A 6,353-nucleotide genomic window follows, 5' to 3' on the forward strand; every position below is an offset into this window, starting at 1 on the left:
TCCTCATTCCCATGGACTGCAGGGCTTTGGCAAGTCACACTGAGGGTTCCTTCTAATTGCGCTGCCAAAGTGCACATCTCAGAGATCTTCCACAGGGTGTTTATGTAGCAATTTTCCAGTTACAGTGGAGCCCGCCAGGCCTAGTACCCTCATCCTCACCCTCCCAGGAGTCACAAGCTCCTTAACACAAGGGAAAGCGTGAGGACAGCTGCTTGGATCGCAGCTCTGGGCTGGTTCTGAATTGGAAGGATTGAACGTGCCTCAGAGCTCCTCCAGCCTATTTGCTCTCTCATCCTGTTACTACCATACCCATCACCACTGGAATTCTGACTGCTTCTCGGTGAAGCGCGGCCCCGKCGCTGCCGGTGCGAGCCCCGCTCGGTACCGGTGGGAAGCGCTCGTAACCTCGCTGYGAGCGGGCGGTGCTCGGCACCAGCCAGGTACGGGCAGCGCGGGCCGGGCTGGCACCGGGCKGGGCGGGGGCTCTGCGTCGGGCCCGGAGACCCGGGCGGGGGGGACGCAGAGCGGGGACGGCAGGCGGCGCTGTGGAGCGCCCGCAGGCTGCGGCGGCGGGTCGGGAGCGCTGCGAGAGCACCGGGGCTGCGGCGGCGGGGGCGGCAGGGGGCGGCGGTGAGTGCGGGGCGGGGGCGGCGGGTTTGGGGGACTGCGATAGTAAGGGGGCTCTAGCGGTGGTGCGGGGCGCTGGTGGGGAAAGAAGGGGGTGACTGTGGCGGCGGAGGCAGGGGCGCCGGGGCTGGAGACCGCGGCGGCGACGGCGGACCCAAAGCCGGTCCRTCCCTCTCTCGAGCCCTCTCGAGGTGGCAGAGCCGGACCGGCCCGTGGGGCTGGGAGGATGCGGGCGCCGCACTCGCCTGTCCACGGGAGGAGCTCTGCGCCACACCGCCCCCGCGGGGCTGGGAGCGGGGCAGGGGCCGCGGCTGCACCACCCTCCCGCCGCAGCAGCGCGGCCGGGGCCGGGCTCTCCCGGAGCCGGACCCTGTCCCCCGGCGCGGCGGGCGAGATGCACTTTACAGACGGTCCCTGGCCGCTCTCCGCAGCGCCGCGCAGGCGCCCCGCGCTCGGACAGCCCCGGCGGGAGCGGAGCATGGACGGGACGGTGAGCGCCGCGCAGCCCCCGCGCCCCGGCCGCCCTCCGGCCCCGCTCTGCCCCGGGCATCTGCCAGACGCCCACGCCGGCGGTAGCCCCGGGTCGGGCACGKGCAACGCCGCTGCTGCTCCCGCTCCGGCGCTGCCCGCAGGGCTCGCCCGGCCTGGAGACCGGTGGAGTCCACCCGGCGGTGCCTCCTTCCTCAGCCGCCGCCGCCGCTCCCCCGCGGAGCCGCGGCTGCAACAYCCTGGTGCGGCTGCCGCGCCGCGCTCTTCGCTCTTCCCCGCGGACTCGGCTTTACGTGATGCAGCGCCCGCCTGGCCCCCGCCGGCTGTCCCAGCGCGGGCCCGGCGTCTTCCGCCGAGCCCCGGTGGCTTTGCTGCCTTGCAGRAACTCGGCTCGCTCGGAGAGACAGGCAGAAAGGGTTCATTTACCGCTCCCGAATGTGGGCTGCTGGCCCCCTCGGGGCGGTCTCCTTTAGCAGGAGCTGACTTTACCGGGGGAGGCATCATCACTCATCTGGAATTGCCCATCCTGCCCTGACATGGTCCGTGTCTCCTCTGGAGAAGARGGTTCTCTTCTTAACATCCTGTCCCTAGAGACGTCCCAGCGCTGCCCTGCATCTGACTGCTGTCTGGTGCTCCAGGAACAATCAGCCTTTACACAGGAGATGGCAGCTTTGGAGAGAGTATTTGACTTGCTGCCTCTAAGATGCCCCTCAGTTCTGTCTTCAGAGSGAGATACATAGTTCCAGATGTTCTCTCAGGACTAACAGATCCGTGTCTTTAGGAGACTGATGTTCCGCGTAATCTTTTGGGAAATCTGACTTCCCACACATGCAAACMATCTCATTTTGGCACCAGGAGTTTGCTGCTGGAGAGTACTCCTCCTTCCCTCCGGTTCCCTGAGGCCTGAACTCTGCTCTGTTTCCTCCATCACCATGGCCTGTGGACGATCCCTGTGTGCAAGTTGCTGCTGGCAAAAACTGAGGTAGAATTGAAATGAGGGACTGGGAAGCAAGCAAGTTCTTTCACCAGTTAGAATGATCTGGGAAAGCGTGCATTATCCTTGCCTGGTGCTGTCAGCACTGTCCTTCCTGGAGAGACTGACTTCATCCTACTGCCCATCCAAGGAAGTCCTGCAGCTTCTGAAAATAACCAGTTCCTTGGTGTTGTCTCCAGCAATGAACAATCTGCTGTTTTCCATGGGGACACCACCAGCGAAACCAGCCCATCTTCCCTCCCTGAATCCCCTGACCTCTCTGTGAAAAGGAGCTTGCAGCTTTGCCTTGCCCTTAAGGCAGGGTGAGGACACTCAGCCTTTGCTCTCCTCGTTTTCGTGCTAGTCAGTGCTGCAGCATTGTACCTTTCTGTACCTCATGCACTCTCCCTTCTCACTTGCACTTYCTCCACTGCAGTGTTTGCCTCAGCCCCTGCTTGCCTGGGCTCCATCCTTCCTTCACTACAGCTGTGTTTCAGCGGAATTCATCATGATCTTTTGGCCCTTTGTTCTTCCCTTTTTCTGACTCAACTAGATTCAGAGCCTTGATCCTGTCCSTGATGGAGTTACCCACTCTACTCGTGCTGCCTGCCACTGCCCACTGCAATGCTCAAACTTCCCTTTCTTGCCTATCCTTTATTTGAACAGTTGTTTCTATCTATCTGCATGTCTAGGTGCGAGCTTATGCTTGAGAATGCACCAGGTGTGCTGGTGCTCACACCTGTTCTGCTGTAATTCTGCTTTTCTTCATCAGGTATAGTAAGACCTGTCAGGAGCAGCAGGGCTTTGTATGTGCAGGTGCAGCTGGCTCAGCTCTTCCCAAGGAACAGATCCCTTCTTAGTCTGGTTCATCTTCTTTCGGATCTATCATGAGCATGCAGACACTGAAGCTGCCTGACTATGCCCTAAATCTGTGGGATCATTAGTTATTAAAGTCTGCCACATTCTCACTATCCTACTGGGGCAGCTAACGGTGCCTGCTAAAATGCTGGAGTGTTCTGGTGGGAGTTGATGTTGAATTCTTTAAGGAGTTGATTTTTTCAAGGATGAAAGCAAGCTGACTTGGTTAATGTTCCTGAGCTGACCTGCCTTCCCAAGGTTGCAAACATTTGTGTAAGAAGATACCCTTGCTTCTTGGGACAGGCAAATTCCAGGGATCCACTCCAGTCCTACCCACCCTGTGGTCTTTATCAGAGCCTGCTCAATATGTTCACAGGTTATAGGCATGTGGTGACCTTTGTGTTCTTTCCAGTCTCCACAAATACAAGCTGGGTCCTGTGGGCCAGTGCCTGGGCAAAACTGCTGCCCTGGCAGCCTGGACATGCACCTGTGTGCAGTCTCCAAAGAAGTCTCGAAAAACTATATATCAGGTGCATCTTCCCTTCCTTGCTTTTCTTCCCCCTCTTCCCCAAGTTGTGCTGCTTATGAAGTGTCACATGGATTGGTGCTGTTCTAGGAAATGTTATTTTTATTATGTATTRCTTCCGTCTCACCCAGTATGTACTTTCTCTTTTCAGAGCTTGATCCATATGGATCCTCAGTCTGCTGTCTTAGAGCTGATCCTGCTTTAGGTCAATGAGAACATCTCCTGCTCATTCATCATGACGTAATATCTGGTCTCCTGCTCCATCCACAGGATAAGTTTCTTGCTTCCTCTTGGTCTACACAGATGTGACTCCAGGTGTTCAGCTRCCTTGTCTGGTACAGGTAGGTTTTAGCTCTTTGAAAAGTGACTTGTTTTAGTCGGGAAGGATGTTTCTGTGCTTTGTATTTGGCATGGAAAATGCTTGCCTTTGGGCATATGGGAAATAGGMTGTTGTGAAATAAATCTTAAGCTGCCAGCTTGCTGCTGCTGACCTAAACTGGTGCTTTGAACAGCCAGTTACTTCTGTSATGGTTTGTGCTAGTTCTGGCAAGAAGGTGCTGATCTGACAGAGTGGACTGGCTCAGAGGAAGTGACACTGGAGGATGCAGTTGCTAAGAGGAGGAGGAGTAGCAGGAGAGGAGTGGTAATTCATTACTCCATTTGTCACAAATAAATATAGTTCTTGTAAGGCGGTTATTGGTTTGTGGAGTTCCCATACTTCTCAGTGCAGGTTTAAATTAGCTCTTCCCAGCTCAGAAAAGTTCTTCAGTACCTGCTGTTATTGGATGGGCATTGGTCATCTCCATGATAAGGTGCTCAAATCTGCCACTCAGATCTTCATTTTTTACCATTAGTTCCATTCKTCTTGTTGCTTCCACTGTGAATATACACCTGTAGCTATCTGTCTGTTTTTCCAATGAGTACACAGAATGCCTGTAAGGGACTTTTGTTTTTTTCCACAGCTGTATTGGTGACTTCTCACCTTTCACCGCCTACACAGGTCACCTCACTGGCAGCGTAAATTGTGCGCTAGAAGAAATGTGTATTATTTTGCTTTGGAAATAAAGAGCCTAGGTTATAACAATTCTCACTGGAAYTGGAAGAGCTTATGTATGAAAACTCCTTCAGTTTTTTGATGAAGATAATATGTTAATATTAACCTTCGGTTCTCTTTATCACTCAGCACTCTCTCCTTGTCCAGTGGTTTCCAAGCAGAGTGCTTGGGCTAACACCTGGAATATGGTGGTCTCTCCTTAAATTGAACAGCATTCCAGGAGCATATCTTTTCTGGAAAGATGCAGCTGGAGGAATTGAATGGTTCTTAATTTAAACTGTAAAGGATTAAGAGTTTGGATTATGTTAGGTTATCTAGGTTTTGTATTTTTATGGAAATGTCCTGAGTTAATGGAAACAAGCAGATATCTACAATTTATGTGCCTTTTCATCAGCCTCACAAGGTTGCGCTGTTTTCTCCTTAGCACTTTCATAATGTCGACACTGGCTAATAGGTCTTGTTCAGGGAATGTTCCTCAGAGGTTATCAAGTGAAGTGTGTTTGGTTTCTGTGAATTGACAGCCTTAGATGCTCTTGTCACATGTTTCTAATATTCACTGAGTAAACATGAAAGTGACAGTGATTCTGTTGTTTCTGTACCTGGATGTATTTGAGAGCACTGRCAGCTTTGCGCTGGACAAGGACCCCATTAATTTTATGGAAAGCTGTTTTGATCTTCCTTCCATTAAAAAAAAAAACCAAAAAAAACTCTGCATTCATAGGCTCCAGTGTTTGAGAGGCAAACTTMTTGTCCTTTGCTTTCTGGCCTCTTACAGTCTTGTTGCCTTCTCCGTTCTGTACTGGCACAGAGATGGTGTCTCTGTYTGTTTGTGGTCAGTGCCCAAAGTGAGGGGTAAAAACATTTCTCTCTGAACAGAATTAGCACCATGGCTTAATTGAAGGTCTTAGCTAGACTGAAGAATTTGCCTGCTCCAAGAATGTCAGTCTAAGATTCTATTCAACATTGTATCTTTTACCTTTTGCCTCAAAATATGGCATGCTTACTTTCTGCCTGTGAATGAATTAAAAAAAATTATTTGTTTAAGGTAGTTCAGCTCCTTTTGAGATCCTAAGCTGCAGAGATGGAAACACAATTTACCCCTTACGTATTTTTGTATTTACAGGCACAGCTACTGCATTGAAGTGGGAAATCATRTAAACTTAACTTTTCAGCATGTGGCCTTTGATTTGAAAATGCAGTTTTGATGAGCACCTCTCTTATGGACACTGGCTGAGAAAGTTGGGGCTGTTTAGTCTGGAGGAGGTTGTGTGGAAGTGTCTCAAGGGGCTACAGGGAAACTGGAGAGGGATTCTTTGTTAGTAACTGTAGTAATAGGAAAAGGAGTAATAGGTACAAATTGAAAGASAGGAAATTTAGGGTAGAGATTAGGAAGAAATTTTTTTACTATGAGGGTGATTAGACTCTGGAACAGGTTGCCCAGGGAGGTTGTGGAGCCTCAACCCTGGCAGTGCTCAGAGCTGGTTGACTAAGACCTTGAGTGATCTGGTCTAGTGGGWGGTGTCCCTGCCCATGGCAGAGGGGCTTGGGATTAGATGATCTTTAGTCCATTCTAATTCCTTAACATTTTATGAGTCTATGATGTGAAAGAGATTTGACTTCACTTGGTGAAATTGCAAGGCCCAACRAAGTATTAATATTGAGCTGGCATCTACTGAAAGATATTTTTCTTATAGCCCCAGAACTGTTGATTCCAAAGTTCAAAAACTCAGGTGAGGAAGTAGGGAAACCAGCATGGCTGAGTAAGGACACCCTTCCTGGTCAAACTGAAACAGCAGGGAAATGCAGAGGCAGTGGAAGCAGGAACA

At 51.6% G+C, this 6,353-nt stretch overlaps 1 protein-coding gene across 2 annotated transcripts in view; it reads left to right on the plus strand.

Annotated features, from left to right (window-relative positions):
* The first annotated feature begins 569 nt into the window (after nt 1–569).
* The window catches only part of SMARCD3 (SWI/SNF related, matrix associated, actin dependent regulator of chromatin, subfamily d, member 3), a 71,971-nt gene continuing 66,187 nt past the window's right edge, over nt 570–6,353 (plus strand). The window contains exons 1-2 of one of the 2 annotated variants that reach the window (XM_057367916.1): nt 570–630; nt 3,625–3,814. The gene's annotated coding sequence lies outside the window, so the exon portion shown is untranslated. Of the gene's footprint in view, nt 631–1,624; nt 2,413–3,624; nt 3,815–6,353 lie in introns of those variants that run through there. The other variant, XM_057367915.1, reaches the window with a different exon arrangement.

This window comes from Malurus melanocephalus, unplaced genomic scaffold (genome assembly GCF_030028575.1).
Source record: "Malurus melanocephalus ecotype Western Australia unplaced genomic scaffold, MMel_1.1 scaffold_86, whole genome shotgun sequence".
NCBI classification, from domain to species: domain Eukaryota; kingdom Metazoa; phylum Chordata; class Aves; order Passeriformes; family Maluridae; genus Malurus; species Malurus melanocephalus.